Source organism: Anabrus simplex, chromosome 1 (genome assembly GCF_040414725.1).
Source record: "Anabrus simplex isolate iqAnaSimp1 chromosome 1, ASM4041472v1, whole genome shotgun sequence".
In the NCBI taxonomy this organism is placed as follows: Eukaryota; Metazoa; Arthropoda; class Insecta; order Orthoptera; family Tettigoniidae; genus Anabrus; species Anabrus simplex.
Window position 1 is genome coordinate 549,682,174 of NC_090265.1, and position 12,154 is coordinate 549,694,327.

The 12,154-nt window shown below is 43.5% G+C and overlaps 1 protein-coding gene and 1 non-coding gene across 2 annotated transcripts in view; both read right to left on the reverse strand.

Moving 5' to 3' along the window:
* The window catches only part of LOC136876893 (uncharacterized), a 629,665-nt gene that overhangs the window by 133,637 nt on the left and 483,874 nt on the right, over positions 1 to 12,154 (reverse strand). The gene's annotated exons all lie outside the window — the stretch shown is intronic.
* Positions 6,000 to 6,086, reverse strand: TRNASTOP-UCA (transfer RNA opal suppressor (anticodon UCA)). Its single transcript has one exon. It is a non-coding gene; the product is annotated as a tRNA-Sec (tRNA).

Genomic DNA, 12,154 nt, shown 5'->3' on the forward strand with positions numbered 1-12,154 from the left:
GTTAGCTGATGTTTTTGAAAATTTTCGCTGTGTTTGCATGAACACCTACAGCCTTGACCCATGTCAGTATTTTACTGCACCTGGGTTAAGTTGGGACGCGATGTTAAAATACACGCGTGTGAATTTGGAGCTGCTAACCGATATTGATATGGTGCACTTTATAAAAGCATCCATTCGAGGCGGTCTGAGTCAGTGCAGCGGCCGGTATTCGAGTGCTAATAATAAGTACATGCCGAGTTTCGATTCCAGTCAGGAATCTCGGTATATCGTTTACCTCGATGCTAATAATCAGTATGGGTGGGCGATGAGTCAGCATCTACCGGTGAGTGGTTTCCGCTGGCTGACGCAGTGCGAAATTGATGCTTTACAGCTACACGCCCTAGGTGATGAAGCTGATAAAGGTTATTTCCTCGAAGTTGACTTACAGTATCCTAAAGAGTTACACACTTCTCATAATGACCTACCGTTCTGCCCTGAAAATATGAAGTCCCCGTACATTGCATCAACGACGAAAATGCTCATTGCTAATTTATGCGATAAATCTAAGTATATCATTCATTACCGAAATTTAAAACAGTGTTTGCAGCATGGTTTGAAGTTATCCAAAATTCATCGCGTACTAGAATTTAATCAGTCACCGTGGCTAAAGCCATATATCGATCTGAACAATAATTTAAGAACGAATGCGGTTAACGAGTTTGAAAAAGATTTCTACAAGCTCATGAATAATAGTGTGTTTGGTAAGACTATGGAGAATGTTGACAAACGCGTTGATGTAAAATTGATTACAAACTGGGATAATATTAAGAAAAGGTATGGTGCTAACTATTTAATAAGTAAACCAAATTTCCACAGCTGCACCATCATACACGAGAATTTAGTTATTATACAGATGAATCGTGTCAAGGTTAAGTATGACAAACCTACCTACGTCGGCTTCACAGTACTTGAATTGGCTAAAACACTCATGTATGAATTCCATTACGATTATATGATGAAGAAGTACGCGCATAATGCGCAATTGCTCTACACAGATACCGATTCGTTTATTGATCAAATCAAAACTGATGACTATTACAATGATATAAAGCCTGACTTGGGTAGGTTTGATACAAGTAACTATCCTGCAGATAATCAATATCATCTACCGCTAGTGAACAAAAAGGTTCTAGGTAAAATGAAAGATGAATGTGCTGGGAATATTATCGATTCATTTGTAGGTACTAAATCCAAGTCATATTGCATAAAACTCTTAAATGAATTACAAATAAAGAGATTGAAGGGGGTTAAAAAGAATGTCGTTCAGAATCAGCTAAGTTTTGAAAACTATAACAATTGCATTAAAAGTAATCCACCTGTTTTGCATAAGCAAATGTCTGTCATTAGAAGCAAGAAGCACCAGTTGTACACTCATTTAATTAGTAAGGTAGCCCTTAATAGCGATGATTGTAAACGGTTTGTCATTCCAAATTCTACCAACACGCTAGCCTGGGGGCATAGTAGTATTGATAAGTACTACTTTACATAAACATTATGCTAGAGGTGTGTGTACTTACGTTACGCTGTCTTACATCACAATTCGGGAGAGGAACGCTGGTACGGCAAGTCTAAACTTGTACATTCAAGAATTGCATCGAGAAGTACGCTAGGGTGAAATGATTCGAGATAAAACTTGTACATACAAGATGTAAATAAATAATGTAGAATTGGCATATTCTTTTATTTTAGGTTAGGTATCACCTTCCTCCCGCTCCTTATTTGCAGGATAGAGTTTTTGTTTATTACTCATAGAAGAAAGAAGGTGATGAGCAGTTTCGTGAGTATAGTTCGGTAAGTATCTCGAGAGCAGAATTTTTTTTTTTTGTCAAAAAAGCACATAGCTTTGTAAAGCACGTAGAATTTGCCACCACCGGGGCAGCACGGTGATTAAAGATGGTGGATGACAGCTCTGTCAGAAAAGCACATGGGTTTGTAAAGCATTTAGAATTTGTCGCCACCACATAGAGTGTAGCACGGTGATTAAAGATGGCGGATGACAGCTGTCAAAAAAGCACATGGCTTTGTTTCCACGTGGAATTTGCCGTCACCGGGCAGCACGGTGATTAAAGATGGCGGATGACAGCTGCACATGGCTTTGTTTCTACGTGGAATTTGCCGTCACCGGGCAGCACGGTGATTAAAGATGGTGGATGACAGCTGTCAAAAAAGCACATGAGTATGTTTTCAAACAAGAGCACGTGGAATTTTTCAATTTGCCGCCACCACATAGAGGGCAGCACTGTTCTCAAAGATGGCGGATGACAGCTGTCAAAAAAGCACGTATGTTTTCAAACAAGAGCACGTGGATTTTTTCAATTTGCCGCCACCACATAGAGGGCAGCACTGTTCTCAAAGATGGCAGATGACAGCTGTCAAAAAAGCACGTGAGTATGTTTTCAAACAAGAGCACGTAGAATTTGCCGCCACCACATAGAGGGCAGCACTGTTCTCTCTGGATTAAAGATGGCGGATGACAGCTGTCAAAAAAGCACATGGCTTTGTTTCCAAATAAGAGCACGTGGAATTTTTCAATTTGCCGCCACCGGGCAGCACAGTGATTAAAGATGGCGGATGACAGCTGCACATGGCTTTGTTTCCACGTGGAATTTGCCGTCACCATATAGAGGGCAGCACTGTTCTCTCTGGATTAAAGATGGCGGATGACAGCTGTCAGAAAAGCACATAGGTTTGTAAAGCACATAGAATTTACCGCCACCACATAGAGTGCAGCACTGTTCTCTCTAGATTAAAGATGGCGGATGACAGCTAACGAAATTGCCCGCAGCACAGTGCTCTATTGATTAAAGATGGCGGATGACAGCTGTCAAAAAAAAGCACGCGGCTTTGTTTCCCAACAAGAGCACATAGAATTTTTCAAATTGCCGCCACCACATTTCAAAGGTATCTAGCTAAAGAGTACAGCACTGTGCTCTGTTGATTAAAGATGGTGGATGGTAGCTGTCAAAAAAAGCACGTGGGTTTGTTTCCAAACAAGAGCACGTGGAATTTGCCGTCACCACATAGAGGGCAGCACGGTGCTCTCTTGATTAAAGATAGCTGCTGTCACGTGGAATTGTCTGCTACCACAGGTATCTAGCTAAAGAGGGCAGCACTGAGGTTTGCGATGCAATATGGCTGCTGTCAAAAAGCATTTTTCAAATTATCCGCCACCACATTTCAAAGGTAAGTAGCTAAAGAGGGCAGCACTGTGCTCTATGGATTAAAGATGGCGGATGACGGCTGTCAAAAAACACGTGGCTTTGTTTACCTCGCGCTAGTTAGGTTAAGTTGGTAGCACTAAGGTTTAGACCCGTCAAGATGGCAGCACTGCCGATGACAGGTGACGAAAGAGGGCAGCACGGTGCTCAAAGATGGCGGATGGCAGCTGTCAAAAAGCATGTAGCTGTCAAAAAGCACGTGGCTTTGTTTACCTCTCGCTAGTTAGGTTAAGTTGGTACCACCGAGGTTTATTCCCGTCAAGATGGCAGTACTGAGGTTAGCGATGCGTTGTTGTCTGTCAAAAAGCACGTGGCTTTGTTTACAAATCTGTCAAAAAGCACGTGGCTGTCAAAAAACACGTGGCTTTGTTTACCTCATGCTAGTTAGGTTAAGTTGGCACTACTGAGGTTTAGGCCCGTCATGATGGCAGTACTGAGGTTTGCGATGCGTTGTTGTCTGTCAAAAAGCACGTGGCTTTGTTTACAAATCTGTCAAAAAGCACGTGGTTGTCAAAAAGCACGTGGCTTTGTTTATCTCGAGCTAGTTAGGTTAAGTTGGCACTACTGAGGTTTAGGCCCGTCAAGATGGCAGTACTGAGGTTAGCGATGCGTTGTTGTCGATGACAGCTGTCAAAAAGCATGTGGCTTTGTTTACAAATTCAAATTTCGCGCTAGTTAGGTTAAGTTGGCAGTACTGTCGCGCTAGTTAGGTTAAGTTGGCAATACTGGAAGAGGCCACTGGCTGAGGTGGAGGTGGCCACTGGGAGCCGGAGGTGGCGGTGGCGGCCGAACTCTCCCATTATACTACTGTTGGCATGTTATTCAATAGCCTATCTACAGGCCGATATCCTACTTACCTTCACGTTTATAAACAGACCAGATAAGTTTAGATCGTTGAGGTCATGGGCACTTGGATTTGAAAGGCTGATGAGCTCAAAACTTACTGTTGGTCATCATCGAAAGAAATTTGTGTTATTTCCCTATTTTAGTTCTCTCTCCCTCTCCCTCTCTCTCTCTCTCTCTCACACACACACACATCCCTCCACCGACTCAAGGGCAGTGTCCTGGAGCGTGAAACATTTGGTCGGGTATACAACTGGGGAGGATGACTAGTACCTCGCCCAGGCGGTCCCACTTGCCATGCTATCGTGGGGGATGGTAAGATTGGAAGGGATAGGCAAGGAAGAGAGAAGAAAGCGGTCGTGGCCTTATGTTAGCTACCATCCCGGTGTTTGCCTGGGAAAGATATGGGAAACCACGTAGAAACACTTCGAGGGTGGCTGAAGTGGGAATTGACTCCCCCTCCCCCTCCTACCCAGTTGGCCTCCAGAGGCTGAGTGGACCCCGTTCCAGATCTCGTACCACGTTTCAAATTTCGTGGCAGAGGCGGGAATCGAACCCGGGCCTCCGGGGATGGCAGCTAATCATACCGAGCACTGCACTACAGAGGCGGACGGATTTCATTTTAAAGTGTGTAAAATCAAGAATTACCTTACCATATATATATCGTATGGCTTTACAAGTACACAAAACAAATCTAATATCAAATGGAAATGTCCAAATTTGACAACCAGTCCAGAGTACTCGGAGTCACTTGGTGTAGAAGCCTCAGATCACCGTTAAATGCTCGAAGTGGGCACTCCTTAAGGCCGGCCGCAAAATGAGACGCAGGTCCGTGAGGTGACGCAGGGTGACTCACGGTGAGTTTCTGCGAACCACAGGACTGACTGGACCCGCGCATGTTACGGCGCAGGGTGACGTGACGCAGTTGCTGCCCGTGGTGACCCTGCGATCCGCAGCCTCTCTTCCGCAGTTTCCTGCAAGACTCGCGGTGATTTTGGTTGTTCATATTGTGTTTTGTAGTTCGAAATGGAAGAAAAACTAATTGAAGCCGTACGTGTTCGCGAAGTGCTGTATGATACAAGCTACTAAGCTATTGTTGCAGGTGCTGAAGCGAAGGCGATGTGGGAGAAACGGAGACATTCGCTGAGAGATGTTCTCAGAAGACACCAAAAATACATGAAAAGTGGACCACCGGCTACATCTGTAACATACCATCTTCGAACACAAGCTCGGTATCGGATCCGATTCTGAACTCAAATCTATTAACATAGCAGCAGTATTCGTCATCTCTACCAAAGCTTAAGTTCCGTTGTAAACTGCGTACTGAAACTGCGATCCAGCTTGCGACGATTGTCGCCGTGACTCACTCTGCCGTGGAGAATTCGGCGGAGTCACCCTGCGTCACTTCACGGCCTAACAATGTGTTCCATTGTCTGCTCCTCCGCTCCACAGTCGCAGTCAGCAGATAAACGGAAACCCCATTTCTTCAACATGTAGCCACACCTCCCTTGACCCGTCCTAATTCGGTTCAGCTTTGATCAGGTTTGACGCGGCAGTTGGAATCCTTCAACCTTCTTTGTTGGATCTTGAACCAAGTGAGCGTTGTTGGGTGGATGTTCATGCCAACGCTGTCGTCACTCAGAGGTCATGTCGAAAGAACTGATACTTTTAAAATCAGTCCAGGGTGGTTTGCGTGATTTCAGACGAGTTGTTGGTGGGTGTTGTAGGGCACGATCCAGGCTTAAAGTGCTCTTGCATTCTTTTTGGAAACCATTGCCATAGATATTATGCCATACGGTTTTGTAGTGAAGATTGATTAACGTATTATTATTATTATTATTATTATTATTATTATTTCTTCTTAATAATAAACACATATGATTTGCGAAATAATAAATTCGCCCAACAGGTGGAATCGAACCACTCTGGCACTAACCAGCTACAGGTTTGAAGCCTGCACCCCGGACCACCGAAGATCAGTTGGGCACTGTTACGATATCTCACGTTCTTTATATAGTAATCAGTTCTAAATTACATCGTATACGAGTGTTAACCTTTCAAGCGCCAGAACGGATTATCTGAATGTCCAGCACTTCATATTCCTAGTGTATCGATATAAATGAAATTGTCTACACCAAATACACCTATATTTATTATGATTCGTGGTATTTTTACATTCTTTCCTTTCGGAGATCTGTTTAAGACTGCGTGTGTGTAAACTATTGAAACTGGATTCAGACGAAGAATACAACTGTTTATTCTCAATACACTTAAACGTGACGATCCGTCGACGCGTTGCGAAGTGTAGGGTTGCAGGTTCATTTCGCAGCGCAGTCGGTTGGCCTTTAAGGGTGCTCAGCTGCGAGCGACGCCTGTCTGAAGACTTGCGGTAGTGCTAAAAAAAGTTAGAACGGAGTCTTGTGTAGAGCTGAAGAGAGAAACCACAGAAAACCACCTCTAGGATGGAAAGACAAGAATTTTAATTCAGTTTTTACTTTGGTGAGGCTGCGTACACTTCATTCAGTTCTCTGGAAATGTGTTGGGTATTGAACCCATGGTGAGAGCTACTGTGCTGAGTCACAAACCGCTGCGAGCGGACAGATAGAATGTGAGATATGAACAAAGCTCTCTTCACGACAACTGCTGTCCTCAGTTCCTCTCAGTTAAGACTCTTGGAACAAGATAAAGGACATCGGTTGGAGGAGCAAGTGACTTTAAAATCTCGCCATTCATATGGGTGAGCTTATAGCGTGTGAGGACTGGACACCTTCTACATCTGAAGTGCCCCTGCAGCCCTCTAGCAAGACTCCTTTACTACTCAGATTATGGAGGTATGAGTGCCGCACACTTCAAGGATTCTCTTGTCTCACTCCTTCCGAGGCCACCTCCGTAGCGTAACAATTAAGTGTTATTGGCTGTCGTCCTCGGGGGTCCGGGTTCGATTTCCGATACTGCCAGAAATTTAAGACTGGCAGGAGGACTGGTATGTGGTTGAAATGGTACATGCAGCTCAGGATGAGGACTCGAGTTTACTTGTTTACTCTTTCCGAGTCGCCTTCTTTTCCTTCTTGACCATTTTCCAGGGACTTTGGTAAATTCTTCGACCTGACTCAGGGGCGTAGTCAAGAGAGCGAGGGGCGGGGGGGGTTAGACCCCCACTCACAGAACTTTTAAAAAAGAAAATAAATAGTAACTGACAATAAACAAGTGAAAGTCTCTTGTACGTTCACAGATAAATAATTGTAAAACCAAAAGGTTTCTTGAATTATTTTCTAAGAAACCTCGAAAGTTGGATTTTAGATTGTAATCTGAACACCCCATTCTCCGTGAAACTATTCACGTTGATCGCATTCTGTAGACCTATTTTAATGTAAGATTTTGTAATGTACCGGTACTTCAATCTGAGTATCAACACAGTGTCAGTGTCCTTATAAAGACACTCATGCATGCCCGCGCCACACACACAGAAGCACCTTCATTATGTTCTATCATAATTTTGTAACTATAACCTAACCCTCCTCCCCCAGTCGGCCGATCCTCACTACGCTTCTGACCTGACCTGCAATCAAACCTGAAAAGGACTGTTCAGCCAAGGAGCCGGAATCTTTCTCTTCCTGAGTATTTGTCAATACTTCGCAGCGCAGGAAGGTACAAGCAGAAGTTGTTTTGTTCGCGAGTTACACGATTGACTTCTGAGTGGTGTTCTCACATGTTAAATGACACTGCTCCAGAATTGTGTACCGGAGAGGCGTAAACAACCAAGTTGGATCGATTGGCCTGATTAAATTCGCGGTTAGATCCTAGGGTTGTAATCATAAACGGTTAATTAATTCCATTGGCTCGTGGACTGGGTGTTTGTGCTGTCCCAAACATTCTTGCAACTCACACACAACACTATCGTCCATCACAATTTCGTGCAGTTTTCTATACACGGCAGACTCCGTCCATCCTTATCGGACGATCTGGCTTACAAGGGCTGCTGCTGCGTGCGTGTAGAGGCGCGCGGCTGTGAGCTTGCATCCGGGAGATAGTAGGTTCGAATCCCACTATCGGTGGCCCTGAAAATGGTTTTCCGTGGTTTCCCATTTTCACACCAGGCAAATGCTGGGGCTGTACCTTAATTAAGGCCACGGCCGCTTCTTTCCAACTCCTAGGCCTTTCCTATCCCATCGTCGCCATAAGACCTATCTGTGTAGGTGCGACGTAAAGCCCCTAGAAAAAAAAGGGCTGCTGCAATAGCCACTTCTTTCTTTCTTTCTTTCTTTCTTTCTTTCTTAATCAGAAAGGGTCGGTTTTCCCTCGGACTCAGCGGGAGATCCAACCTCTACCACCTCAAAGGGAGTGTCCTGGAGCTTCAGACTCTTGGTCGGGGGATACAACCGGGGAATATGACCAGTACCTCGCTCAGGCGGCCTCACCTGCTATGCTGAACAGGGGCCTTGGTGGGGGATGGGAAGATTGGAAGGGATAGGCAAGGAAGAGGGAAGGAAGTGGCCGTGGCCTTAAGTTAGGTACCATCTCGGCATTTGCCTGGAGGAGAAGTGGGAAACCACGGAAAACCACTTCCAGGATGGCTGAGGTGGGAATCGAACCCACCTCTACTCAGTTGACTCCCGAGGCTGAGTGGACCCCGTTCTAGCCCTCGTACCAGTTTTCAAATGTTGTGGCAGAGCCGAGAATCGAACCCGGGCCTCCGGGGGTGGCAGCTACACTAACCACTACACCACAGAAGCGGACTGCAATAGCCACACGAATTTATATTACACAATAGAGGATACATCTCTCCACATAGGGTTGGCGTCAGGAAGGGCATCTGACGCTCAAACAACTCCAAATCCATGTCAAAAACCGAAAAAAAAGGCCAAGAAGAGTATTCATTATGATACACAGCTCCTTCCTTTATTTTTACTTTCTTCCAGTTCATTATCATCATTATCGTCTATTTCTGTTCAAAGTACATTGTGAAGCAATTGCTCTCCGGCGGTGTCCGTAGTTCGCAATGGTTTCGGCACTCTCTCAAGAGACGTGAACTTCTCTGATATCCCCCTTCAACATCTGACGCTATGTTCTTTGAGGTCGGTCTTGCTTTCTTTTTACTCCAGGAAGTGTCCATCCTAGTACAGATGTCTTGATGTCGATATTCAGACATTCCGTCACAGTGGCCACCAAGTTGCATCGAAGCTCAGCCACAGATATCGATAGGTGCTTTGATTGTGAACTTTGATTTGACATGCAATCACTTTATGAAATACCAGGTATTTTTTTAAAGCATCATCGTTGAAAAGCATTTAGTCATTTTCTTATCTTGACTGTGAATTTCTGTCCGCCTCTTTGGTGTAGTGGTTAGCGTGATTAGCTGCCACCCCCGGAGGCCCGGTTCGATTCTCGGCTCTGCCACGAAATTTGAAAAAACGTGGCATGAGGATTGGAACGAGGTCCACTCTGCCTCGGGATGTCAACTGAGTAGAGGTGGGTTCGATTACCACCTCAGTCATCCTCGAAGTGGTTTTCCGTGGTTTCCCACTTCTCCTCCAGGCAAATGCCTGGATGTACCTAACTTAAGGACACGGCCGCCTCCTTCCCTCTTCCTTGCCTGTCACTTCCAATCTTCCCATCCCTCCATAAGGCCCCTGCTCAGCACAGCAGGTGAGGCCGCCTGGGCGAGGTACTGGTCTTCCTCCCCAGTAGTATTTCCGACCTAATGTCTCGCGATCCAGGACACTGCCCTTAAGGCGGTAGAGGTGGGATTCCTCGCCGAGTCAAATTGAAAAGCAGACTCTGGAGGGTAAACAGATTAAGAAAGAAGAAGAAAGAAGACTGTGAATTTCTATGTTTCATATCTATATGTATATTGCCGCCGGGACAGCAACACTCTGGAAGAATTTAAATTTTGAATCCATGTTTATAGTGGTGTTTAATCAAATTAGATGCATACGCTGAAATACTGTTGGCGTCACTTCATTTTGGTAGTCGACGTCATTGTCAGTCCCTTCCCCCCCACATGTAGAAATAAAATTGCGAAAATAAAATAGTTGGATTTGATTTATAGGCTGACCAGGTTCTGTTTAGGGCCTGTTGTCTTGGCAAGCTTTAATCTTCATGAATGTCATCTTATTGTTGCTTCTACGTAGGTTTCATTATCTAAACTCTTGGTCGTTCATTGCAGGAACGTTTTTATTGCACCAAGTAGTGAGATATCGTATACAAAAACCAACACTTTTTTACCACATAAATGCAAAGAGAATGTATAAAGATATTTTGTTTACGATTTATTTCCCATAAAAATCTCATTAGTTGGCTCATTAGAAAACAATTGTAACATCAACAACAGCAAGAAAACCATTAGTATTAATTTATTTACTTTCCTTCACAAAAATGTGACCATAAACAGTTAAGCTGGCGAGTGTTTACCATTTTAACCAGATAACTATGTGTAAGATATGCCAGCAATTTTTCATGAACATTTATTGAGAGACTAGCAGGATACCCGTGCTTCGCTACGGTATTATACTGAAATTTATAATTGAATGCTTATTGTTTTAGATATATAATCCGCCGAAATTCGCGGTCTGACTCGTTTTCTGCGAGAACCCACCAAAATTCCCGATCTGACTCGTTTTCCATTAGATTACGGCATGTTTCCTCCCATTTTTCAATCTTCTTTTCCAGCAATCGATTTCGTACTTCCCGGGCTAGGCTCAGGTATTCCTCCCGGTCAGTTGGGTCCGTAAATCTTTGCCATCTTTTCCTATAATCATTTTTAATATGGATAAAATCCTTCAGGAGATCCGACGTGGTGTCATATTGGGTGCCTAGAAGGCACTGAACCCGCGGCCGGACTGCATTCTTAGTCATTACAGGTCCAGGAGCCGTTTCCAGCGCGGTCCGCACATTTGACGACGGTCCGGAACATTATTATTATTATTATTATTATTATTATTATTATTATTATTATTATTATTATTATTATTATTATTATTATTATTATTATTATTATTATGTGTTGCTGGAATGGATGATGACAGGAAAACCGGAGTATCCGGAGAAAAACCTGTCCCGCCTCCGTTTTGTCCAGCACGAATGTCACATGGAGTGAACGGGATTTGAACCACGGAACCCAGCTGTGAGAGGCCGGCGCGCTGCCGAGGATCCTTATAAGTACATTAAGAACAGTAAAATCAATTGGTCTCACCTCCTTCTACACCCCACCGCCGTTAAGTTTATTTACCGGCACCCCCCCCCCCCCCAAAAAAATTATAAAAAGTTTGTTTCTTATGTTTAAAGAAGATTTCAAACACCAATGTTCACGTCTATTACCTTCAGTTTTGAGATATAAGTATCCCCATAAAAATAATTTACTTTTTTCACTTCATTTCACACTACTCCCCTGCCCCCTAAGTGAATTTTCCCGCAAAAATACTTGTTTCTTTAATAGTAAAGGATCTTCTAAATACCAATTATCACGACTCTAACTTCTTCAGTTTTTGATTTATGTGTCCTCATGAAAGGAATTCAACTCCTTTACACTCCCGCCCTCCAAGATGGTTTCCCACCAAAACGCGTTTTTCTTTGTTTCTAAAGGAGATCCAAATACGAATTTTCACGTCTGTAACAACTTTAGTTTTTATTAGATGTATGTATTCTCATTCAATTAATTTAATTAATTTTTCAATTCTTTCACCCCCCCCCCTCATTGGATTTTCCGAGAATACGTGTTTCTTTATTTTTAAAGCAGATGGCAAATATCAAATTTCACGTCTGTAACATCTTCATTTTTGAGATATCAGTAACCTAATTAAAAGAATTCAACACCATTTTCAGTCACTTTTACCCCCCCCCCCTCCACCCAAGTGGTATTTCCGAAAGCTAAAAATACACGTTTCTTTATGTTTAATAGAGATAAAAAATACCATTTTTCACTTCTGTAACATGTTAAATTTTTTGAGATAAACTGTAAAAATTCTCATTTTAAAATTTCACCCCTTTTGAGTTCCCCTTAAGTGGAGTTTCCAAACACAAATCACCTATGTTTCTTTAGATTTACAGGAGATACA